This window comes from Thalia democratica, chromosome 5 (genome assembly GCF_965202585.1).
Source record: "Thalia democratica chromosome 5, ktThaDemo2.hap1.1, whole genome shotgun sequence".
Classification (NCBI taxonomy): Eukaryota; Metazoa; Chordata; class Thaliacea; order Salpida; family Salpidae; genus Thalia; species Thalia democratica.
Window position 1 is genome coordinate 75326263 of NC_139169.1, and position 12391 is coordinate 75338653.

The window sequence follows — 12391 nt, forward strand, 5'->3', positions numbered from 1 at the left end:
CAATTTGTTTATTGTTTGAATTTAACATTAGAAAATAACAAACCTAAATGAACCTTTTATTAAAACATTTTTCAAAATTTTTATTTCATGCAGTACACTTTACTCAGAAAGGCGAAATTTTTTATAATAAAATTTTTTTAAATCAATATATTTGCAGATTTTAAAATATTATCAGTTGCTAACATTTATTGAGCAGGTGTCTGAAATTTCTTATTACAAAACGTTATTTCATAATAGCTAAAACATGTTTTCTGTCAGGTTTAGATCTGATTAACTTGTTTCACAGGTGAAGTAAGTATCTTAATGTTTTATAACTTTTTACAATTTGACAATTTGCGTCAACGATTTACTGTTTATACTTGAAAAAAAATTCATCATATAATCAGTGTATTGTTTTCAAATAGAACTTCAGTGCTTGTTATACAAAAAAGATTAACTGTTTATTTGCAAGAAGTCACATGTATTTTTTAAGAAAGTAAACATTTTTTTTTCAGTAACTTATCATGTGAAGTAAACTTTATCCTAGTTTATTTCTTATATATAATTCACATCCAATTAATCTGTGTAAAATTAAGTACAAATGCTACTTTTTTATTATCCTGAAAAAAAAATAATTTACAAAGTTCCTGAACAAAGTTCGAAAAATTAAAGTTCTTGCAGATTTTTAAATATTATATAGCGCCAATATTTATTGAGCAGGTGTGTTGAAACTTCTGAGTAAAACAATTAAAACTTTCTTTTCTTATTACTTAAAAGATGTTTTCCTGTCAGGATTTAATCTGATTTACTTGTTTCACAGGTGTTTAATGTTTTATAACATTTTACATTGACAACTTACGTAAAAATTTTTTGAAAATTATATTTTTTATATGATAAGTAAAGTGATTTTAAAGAGAAAATCATTGCTTATTATATTGAAAATATATTGAAGGTATATATTTGCAGTAGTTCAAATATATTTCAGTGAGTAAATATCTACCAAACTAGTTATGATTAAAAAGTTTAAATATAGTTTTATTATATCTGTTGTATACAATTTATATCCAAGAATTTTGTATAAAACCGCATAAAATTCTAAAAATACTTTTGTATATTTGATAAAAAACACAATATAATACAAAATAAGCTATTTGCGAAATTAACATGAAAAAGAGTAATCTGTTTAAGAATATTATTTTGTAAATAGTAATTTACTTTCAGAATATTTTTCATTATTATTTTATTTATTTTAAGAGCAACTTTTTATCAAAATTATCATTAGAAACTTCTTATCAAATTGTAATAAAAGTGTACTTATTGAATCACATTAAAAAACCTAAACTTGTTGAATTTCAGCAAAAATGCGTAATTACTACATTTTATTGTTTTATAGAATTTTTTCTCACCAAGCATTTTAGTAATGGCGTATTTTACATCTAATCTTGCTAATTGTGTATATTAAAATGTTTGTTAATAATTATAAACCGAATATTACGATATGATTCATTAAAGCTTTTGAATCACTTATTTGAAAAAATACGTATTGAATGTTTTTATGTTCAATTTTGCTGTTTGTTTTTTAAATTATGAAGTTATAGTTTTTTTATGATCAAGTGTTTATCTTTAAACAATTAACTATGTAATGAAACATGTCTTTGTATCTTTCTATGTTAGTAATGTATGGTTGTTTTCTCGAAATTCGTTAGTCAAATAAAATTTAAGGTAGTTCTAAATAAAAACGTAAATGCTATTGCCAAAAGTTTAGTTTTCAAAGAAAGTGCTGAAAATTAAAAAAGTTAATCAGATCTTTAAAAGCTTAGGAAAAAATAAACCTTTTTTGTATCTGCAATAAATTTATATCATAAGTATTGAAATATTTTGTATTTGAAGTTTTGCAAATGCTTAAATTTGAAACTAAAAGTTTTTATTGAATCCTAAAAAGTATTAATACAAACTTCATTTATATTCTATTTAGGACCAAAAAACATACTTTAGATAATATTAGTTAGTAACTGTACTCAAAATATATGTTTAACTATCAAAGTAATTTAATAACATATTAATTAAACATTTTTTTGGTAGTGTGTATTCTGAATCAAAAAAAGTGTTGTTTTAAATATTTTAGTGTTTAAAAAAAATTATTGAAATTTAATTGAATTAAGTTTTTAATACGAACTGACTAATTTCATGCACTAATTAAGACCCCAACCACTATATTACAAATGATTTGATTAGTTTAAAGTTTAATTTTGTGGTTTTTCTTCCTAATACATCAAACTCACATTAGATCCTATATTTTGTATACATACTTTACAAAATACCAGTTGCTCAGCAAGTAATTAGAAATATTTAGAAAGTTGTTGCACAAAAGTTAGTTTGTTTTCATCAGGTTGACCATTAACAGAAATATTAATAATAGGTAAAATAAAATTTGTTGTCTTCCAGCTTCAAGCAGAGCTGAAGTAATGATAAAATAAATATAGAATAAGGACAATTTAACTATATCATATATATTATCAACTTGTTTTACTTTACAACCTATTAAGTGGTTGTCTTGATTGTTAAGGTTCGTTACCATATACTTTAAACTTTTTGTGAAAAATATCGTTTTATACAAAACTGACTATATTGGAACTGAATAAGTTACAAAGTGAAAAAAATTCTTTAAACAGCAACTTAAATAAATTCAGAATTCCTCAAGTCTGCTTAATCCTGCTTTAAAATTAAAAAATACTTTTCAAAAAGTTATTTTGATTACTCTTTAGTAAGCACTTTGGAAATAATTTACGCCTGTTAATATTTTAAAATAGACTTAAAATATTAACATCAATTTTATGAGAACTTTACCATTCTATTAGGGTGTTTAAATACTATTATTAATAAAAACCCAACTATAAATTCATCTAAAAATAACTTTGATTTTGTTAACCTAACTGAAAGTAAGCTATGGGATTTATTTCAATGTGTGTTGTTGTATTAGTCTTGTTTATACAAAAGTTTTTGTGGAAAAGTAATCTTGTTAGATTTATGATGTAATTAAAAACCGTAAGCATTTCTTTGGGTCTACCAAAGCTTTTCAAAATAGCTTTGTGTGCAACTCGTTTGATTTTATTACTTAAAAAAATATTAATGTTCATAAACGTTTAGTAGTAGTTTTTCAAGGAATGCAAATGTACGTACTTAAGTGTATAATAGTTCTAGTACGCAAAAAAAATCCGTTTGAAAAATTACTTTGTTTAATTGTAGTCTTAAATATTATTTTTAGATAGTCAATAACGAGGAATCACAAGCCTTCCTATGTATTATAATTACCTTAATGAATAAAAAAACAATTAAACCCTAAGTGCTGCATAATTTTTACACAGTTGAAGATAGAAAAATTAATTACTTTGTATCTGCAGTTTTCTTTTATTATGTATATTAAAATAGTTTTAGTAATCCAGTCATTAATACAATATTTAAAAAAAAAATCAAAATATTTACTTTGTTAAGTATAAGAAAAATTTCAACTGGTAGAATCATAGTTGCCGAAAAGTTATACAAAGCCCAAAATGTCTGAAATATTGTAGTTACGTAAAATTACGATAATAAAAATCAAAAATTATATCAACTACCGAACCACCATATAAAAGTGATTTAAGACTGACAAAGTAAAACGAAAAGTTTTAGTCAAAATACATAATATTCTGCAAACCTCAATTGAATGTAATTAGATTGAATTATAAAACAAGTCATTACTTCACGGACTGTATGCCAATTACAGTTAACGTGTTTACATTTTATCTCACAATAAGCAAGGACTTCAGATCACTGTTAGTTCTTAATGCGATATATTTAGTTTCATGCAACTACTTAAAAAGATCTTTTTGATTTAACTTTTTGCTGGTTTTAGAGTTCATTTATGTGGGTTTTTAACCGTTTATATTAAAGTTTACATTAAACTTTTTGTTTTGTTGATAAGCGTATATAATGTGATTAGTTCATACATTCTATGGTAAAAAATTAAGTAATTATATTAGAAAACACAATGATTTTTCATACATTTGTAGTTTTTTTTAACGTAACATTTAAATTAAATTTAAAGTATATAAATTTAAATTACTTTTCAATATAAAAATGGTCTGTTATATAAGGGATAAGCAATTTTTTTTTCTATTTTTAATTTACTAAAAAGAAAATTTTCTTTTCAAGTTAGGTTTTTGCTGCTGTATTAAGAGCTAAATATAACTAATCACTCCCTTTTTAAAGAAACAACATTTGAAAAAGCTTATCAGACACTGATTTAGACTTAACTGATTTAAAAAGTATACTTAATAGAAGTTTAACAATCGCTGTTATTTTCAGGTTAATAACAATTTTATGTATAAAAAAGCTCATGTTTAAGTGATTTTGATAGTTAAGATGATTATAAGTCTACTTAAAGCTAAAACTATGTTAAAATATATTAAATATTTTTGTATAAGTATTACAGTATTTGAAAATTGATTTAAAGTCATAAGTTAAAATATAGTTTTTTTGAGCAATCAAAGCGGTTTTCTTAAGAAGTATAATTGTCTTTTTATTACACTCTGAAAACTAAGAAAAACCTTATTTCAACTATAACAGGAAAATACTTACTTTTCGTTTGTATATTATATTTTATAGCTTTCTTTTTTTTATAAATTGTTTTAACTGTTCAAGTAAAAATAAAGTATAAAGCTTTAGATATTTAGAATACCATTGTATCTATTTTATAAATTTATTATTTTATTTGAAATAGTGCATCAAAACTTTTACTTATGTTTAAAAAAACATATTCAACAAATATATACTACAAAGTTTAATACTATTGAAGTTTTACCTTGCGTTTTATTTTAATTATATGTCAATAAAAACTCTAATAGTATTCAAAATAATTTATTTTTATTCTAAAACTTTTCAAAGATATATTACAGTAATCTCTTGCATAACTTTATTTACCGTATAAGCTCGGTATAAAAAATAAGATTAAGTTTTATATTTCAATTTATGTATGTATTTTATTTTTAGTGATTAAATAATATATTAAAAAATTATTTAAATTTAAAAAAATAATAACTATTATATGTCTTGCAGCTTGTCATTTTATTAATTATTTTTATTATGTTTTTAAAGTTTAAAAAAAAAATATTTATGAACTACATACGCTAGTTTATGTTATAGTCACTAGAACTTAGTTTAAGAATAAAGTTTGTGCATTTATTAAATTATACTAGATTACTAGTTAAATTATAAGTTTAAATTAAGGTTAGTGCTTGCTACGATTCTTCTTAACTGCTATATATTTTCGTGTTTTTTAAATAGTTAAGCATACAAAAATTGCTTACACAGCAGGTAAAATAAGTTACAAATATTTTAAGTGAGCAGCTACAAATTTTTACTAAAAATAGTTTTTAGACAAGAAAATTAGTCTTACGTGTCAATGTTTTCATAGCTCAACATTTTATTAATCAATTTATTTATTCACGTGATTGAAGTAAAAACAACATAGTTTGTTAACAATAAATTAGCCGTTCATTTTGACAATATGATTAAAGTTGTACGAAATTATTTGAATGTCAAGTAAATAAATAAACCAGCACACAATAGCTTCACGGTGTTAAATTAGATGTTTAACTAATTTACTTTAAATGATGTATTTGATTTGTTTAACTATATCAAAAACTATTCATCTGTACTACTTGCTGCCAACAAAACACTATAAAAATATTAAAAATTCCATCAAATAAAATATTGTTTAATATCTTAAAGTTGCTATAAACTTTCCATATATTTTCAAGATAATTTCTGTTTATTGAATGGCAAAAAGCGCTCAAAAAGTTTGGTCCTAGGACCTGGTGCACGAAAAACCTTACAGTTATCTATTTGCACACTACGGATACCTTTTAACGTCTTGCCCAGGACAAAGATGAGTTATTATGTATAAAACATTTTTCCAAAGTTGGTCAAGAACACAATCAAAATAAATCACAGTTTTTCTGAAAAATAAACTCTAAAAAAACTTTTAACTTTTAGTGAGCAATAATAACAGACACATTTTATTTAACTACTTATTTTTTTTAAATAAATACTCAGCGATCAATGCTCAAACAGCAATTTAAAAAGTTGAATGCAAAAATAATTTAGTTGACATTTATGTTGTTTTGACTTTTAAAAAAATTTAAATTTTTTTTCTTATATTACAATAGAACACGCACGAAAAACTAAATGTAGACTTAAAAGTACCACAACAGGATTAAGAACTTACATAAACACTACAAACTCTTAAAAGATGTTTTATATAAAATGTGTTTTTTTGACTGCTGGATTGAGTAAATTTCAAAAGCAAAGTTAAGGTTTAACTTATAAAATACAAAGTTTAGAAAATTGCGCTGCATCTAAAAATCTATTCTGAATGAACTGACTGCATTATACAAACTGTTTTTTTTTTCAAAATTTTTTTAATGCTTTGCCTATTTCCGAGTTACTAAAGTTTTATTGAAATTATGTTTTCAACTGCAACTTTGTACTTTGTGTTAATGACATAGTGTTTATTAAGCTAATTATCTTGTATAATGTTTTATATGCGTTTATTTTTTAAAGAGGCAGTGAGCATTATCATTTGGTAAAAGTTATAAAATTTAACGCAAACACTACAACTCTCATCGAAACTAATGAAAAATTATGTAAGTTGCTCTTTTTTCTTTATAAATTGATTAAAGCATAAAAACCATACATGTCGATAAACAATTAAGAGGCTTGGTGCAAAATTTTGTTAACAAATACTCTGAAAATACAAAGCCTCTGCTTTAGCATAACATTTGTTATTGTTACTACTTTAATTTAATACTAGTTTTCTGAGCACAATAAATGCTAAAGTTAAATTAATTTGATATTAAAAAAAAAATTTAAGTAGTTTTACCAGATTTTTAAATTTATAACTAGTTCGGCTAGAACTGAACTCGTTATTGGTAGAGTAAATTTAAGAAAATAAAAATAAAAACTAAAACTTTTTTGCTAAAAGGCTTAGTTTTGTAATTATTTTAGTAAGGAATTATTTGATGTATTTTTTTTTCTTAAATAGTTACTACCATCGCTGAAATAAAGATAAAAACCTTTTTAAAACTAATCTTAAAAAAAGTATAAAAACCTATCTTAATAAGAAAATGTTGGTTACAGACTTCTCATCTTAAAGTAATAGTATTATCAATGAATAAAAATAACTTTTTTGAAACAAGATGTAAAATATAAAGTATCTTAAGAAGAAACTATTTTTTGTAAACTACTGGCTATAAAAAATAAAGTAAATAAATGTTATTAAAAAAAATATCAAAAAATACTATGCAGTAACTATATAAAAATAAAGTTTTACGAACATAACAATTATATGCTATTGTATTGTTTATTTCAACTTACTCTACTTTATTTTCTTAAAAAAAAAAACAGTTTGCCATTAATTGATACTCGTACCAAAACAAAATAAAATCATGAAAATGTTTGATATATCAACGTTTAGTTTCAGCTGGTTAAACTTTAAAAAGTAATTGATAACTTATACTAATATAGAAACTATAAAAGAATAGACTTGTTTAACTACTTTTTATACTAAAAGTGTTACTGACAGTTTAATTATCATACAATAATCATGCATTTTTTTAAGCTGAACTGCAAATAAATTCAATTGATTTAATGACATCACACCTCATTTATTAACCTTAACAAACCAAATAACGTTATTTAGTGCTCAAACTAAATGAAACATAAATATTATTGAACATTAAAATAACTAATATTAGACATAATTTTTCGAAGAACTGAGTTTTAGTATTTGCAGTTTTTTTAATCAGCAAGACAGTACCTTGCAGTTAAAAGAAATATTAGGATTTACAAGCATATTAAATTATCATTAAAAAAAGAACGGTTTTGTTGAGGTAATATGGCCTATTCAAGTTGTATGAAACAAGTGTCTTATTTTTTGAAGTAAACTTCTCAGAAAAGTATATTAATAACAATGTGATCGTCTTATGTAATTAAAGGTACAAACAACATTATATGAATTGATCACTCAACTTATATTCGTATAAATTTAAAAATTATGCGTTTAACACATTGAAATCAATACAAATTACAAGTTTTAAAATTTACTCATTCTATTTTATTTTACTTTTTCTTGTATGAATAAAGAAAAAAAATGAATTAAACTATTTTTAAATAGTTTTTAAAAAATAGATATAATAAATCAAGAAAAAGTACAGTTTAGCTGCACTAAAATTACAATATGTTTTGAACTTTTAGATCAGCTTATTAAGTTTTAAATTAGGCATATCTAACAAAAAATTCTGACTTACAACTTATTCATAGACTAAAAAAAGGAACATAAAAATTTTTTTTTAATAAAAATAGATTAAAACGCTTAAAACTACAAGGTTAGTGTTTAAAAATAGTTTAAAAACACTAGCTTAAACAAGGATTATTTCAAAATTAAAAAAACTTCTTATTATAAACATCAAATACTGTTTAAATGATTTGGTACTTAAATATAATACCTCACAATCTCCAACTTTAACAACGTTTATCTTATTGCTTATAGTAAAGTACTTAATCATATTTTTAAATCGAACCAAATTTTATCACGACTTAAAATGAACAACAAATATGTTTACAAAGTTGTAATTAAGTGTATTCAAATTTAATTCAAGAAATTGTTTACAAATATATTCAAGCATCAAAATTTGCACGTTTTTTTTTAGTTTAAATAAATTAGAGATGTTTTATTCAAAGATTAGGAACGAATTTAAATATAGTTTTTGAATTTTATTAAAATTTAAAGAACGTGTTTTAAACTGTTGAGTAATTTAGAAATAAATACGAGTTAGTGTTCAAAATAAATTTAAATACTACTGAACTAATAAAACAAAATGAATAATTTAATTTTCAAACCATGAGTCGTTACAAGTTAAACTTAGCTGTTTAATACATTTAAAAAACATATTTAATACTGTTGTACACGTAAGTTATGTATTTTGACTACGTAATGTATACAACAAATAAATTGTGTAACTTATGAACTTTAAAATATACTTGTAGATTTATAGTTAGAAATCAAATATCTTAACTTGAATCTTTAAGTATACAAAACATATAAAAAGTAACATTAGTTCTACTCCAAAATCAAACAACTACTGTAGAACTTTATTATAAGTTTTTAAGTTAAGAAAAGTTTTTTTAATAAATTTGTTTACTTTTCTGTCTTAGTTTTGACTTTTGCAGTTCAACTTTTCAGCACTATTTGTAAACTGGCCTGGTACAAAATCACTATTATTAGTTGTTTTTTTTCTGTTATTTCTAACTTTAGTTGTTTTTAGTCAACAATTATGAAATAAATAATGTGCGGATGATCAACGTATAGTATTTTAAATTACGTTTTATTGAAAAATATAACAACAATAAAATGCTAAGGAGGATTTAGAATATTTCGCCTTGTTGAATTTCATCTATAGTTTATTTTTTATATAAAAAAGGGTTAACTAGACAAAGTGTATTTACCACAAGATTTCCCAAAATGGGCAGAAAATAATTAGGTAAGTAGTTAAAAAAAATATGTCACAAACATCTAATTATCAAGCAATTTTTACTTTTATTTCTACCAATTAAACTATTATTAAAATGAGATAAGGTACGGCATGAAAATATTTTAAAAGTTTGTAGTATTGAAAATCATTACACATCTTACAAGTATTAAGTTACGAAATGAGATATCCAAATTATGCAGTAAAAAGAACTTTTATGTAAATATTATTATATAATTTTTCAAAGTATGTTTGGTGTCATTACTTTGCTCTAAGCAGTTTAAGATCTATTTATAAACTTAAAAAATAAAAACAAACAAACATTGAAGTTGTTTGTTTAAACAACTACAATAAAAAGTGTGGTTTAAATTTAGCTTTTGTTGTAAATTTAATTTTGTATTTGTTGGTTTTAATTGTTTGTTTTATTGTTTAGTGCATAAATATTTACTATTTCATTTGGTAAATAAAACTAAGAAATAAAAATAGCCTATAAACAACAATTATTTACATTAATAATTTCAAAACCTCAAAGTTGCTTAGTTTTCTACTTTTTAAGATTTAGGTTAATCACGCCAACACTGGCTTACAAAAATGTTTGGTTATTATACTACGTAAACTTAAAAAATAAACCATGTAAAGTAGAAATACATAAACTTAAATGTAAAAACTAGTATTTTAATTTTTTTCAAAACTGATTTGCATATTAACTATACTTCATACATTATTGTGCTTAATAGTTTCATAAAAAGTGTATATACTTAAAAGCTTGTAACACATTAAACATTATAACAAAAACAAACCTGATTAGTTTGCTTTTACTTAATACAAATGAACAACTAAAACTAAAAAGTTAGTTGTTAAACGGTAATAAACTCTATTATGTATTCTATTTTTAACAAAGTACTTATCGTATAAAGATTGTATAATTTTTTGATAAATTGTAGTTATCTTATTAAAATTAATTTGATTATAATTTAATACTGCTCGATCATCGAATGCTAAGACAAAACAAGATTATTGTATCATTTGTTTGCTTTAGTTATATTTTGTATGTAAAAGTGAACAGGTTATTTGTGTATATCTAAACTACTCTATATATTATCAATATTTTATTTTTTTGTTTTCAATCATGAGTTTAATGACACGTGAATTTAATGTAAAAATTAAAAGATTGGTGTATACGATACAGATTAGATTTTTCAAATGTTGTAACAAAAACCAACTTACGAGATAATAAAAATAAAAACAAGTTAAACAAAACGTTTTATTGTTCAAATGATTTCAATTAATCTCAGTTTTAAGTTTAGTGGGTAGAAAAGGTAAAACTTTAATTAAATTTAATATGCAGCTTTGTGATTTCATTCTAAAAAATATGATACATATCTTTAAATAACATCTACGTACAAGAATGATACAAATTTGCTTTAAATATGTACTGACTACATACTTATACATCAAGATCAAAACTTTGTTCTCTGAATCAGGTACTTTTTATTTTTACATTTGTTTTATTTGCTACAGTCTCAAAATTTTTGGCTATCTGTGAAGATTAATTTCAAATGTTTACCGAGATAAGCGTTGTTTTTTTTAATATTTTTTTCTTCAACCAAACAAGGATTTGTAAAAATTTTTACTGACTTTCTGATAAAATATTTTGTCATAAGAAAAGTATTTTGTAAAAAAACACGTGTTTGCAACTTCAAATAAACATACTATAATGTTAAAACAAGTATTTTTAAAGTTCGTGTACTTAAATAAACATACTGTAATTTCTAAAACAAGAATTTATTGCGACTACGATGCCCAATGTTTTACATAAATATTGTGTAGTGATGATTAAAAAAAAGCCAAAAAGCTATACGTTGAAATTTTTAAACAATTGAACTTTTCACTTTGAAAACCTTATGTAGCACTAATCACAAAACTGAACATTTTATAATTCATAACTGTTACGAAATTAATTCTTAATGCTTGTAAATTAAAATTTTAGCTGCTCCGATAAGTTTAATCATCTAAATAAGTAATTATTTGAGTTTCTGCTATTTAAAAGTCTTCTCACACGCAATATAAGCTGAGTTTTGAACTCTGCAATTAAACATTTGACGTTGAAACTCATGTAAGGTCAGAAATTTTGTTTTAAACACGAAAAGTTTCAAACAGTAGGAATAGAGTTTGTATGAGCAATTTGTGTTTATATTGTCGAGTCTTTTTTCTATTTATTATTCTGTGTGTGAAACATCACATTTTTTATCCTAAATTATCTAAACTATAAAACTTAAATAATAGTTCGTATGCTTCTATTTAAAAATGTGAAAATTACAAAACATTTTATTTCTTTTATATGTGGCCGTAACGTTTCCAACCTTTATTCAACGGTTTTAAACAAGTTTATGTAAAACACTTAACGTTTAAACTACATTTAAGGTAGAACATCCTTTGAGCCACACAAACTAATAAGCATAATTTATTTTATTTTGTTAGTAAATTTTGTTTTATATTGAATAATGTTTTTAAATTATTTAGCCGCAAGTATTTTGAAAACTTAATGTTTATATATTTCTTGATTTTATACGAACTTTCCATGGTTCAACTTAAAACGTAATTAAATTGTGATTTATTTCTAATTTTCTTTTGTATTAGAGTACAAAAATTAAGCTACAAATTAAGTATAACTTTTGTTAGTTTTAGTTTTGTTTTTAACTTTAACAAACGGTTTTAAATAAGTTTTTATAAAATGTTTAAATATACTTTTTGCATAAATAAATAGTGAAATGTTTTTTATTAGTCAATTTGGTTCTAAAGAAAAAACTCTACATTTTAAAATTATAATGTTTATTATATATCAA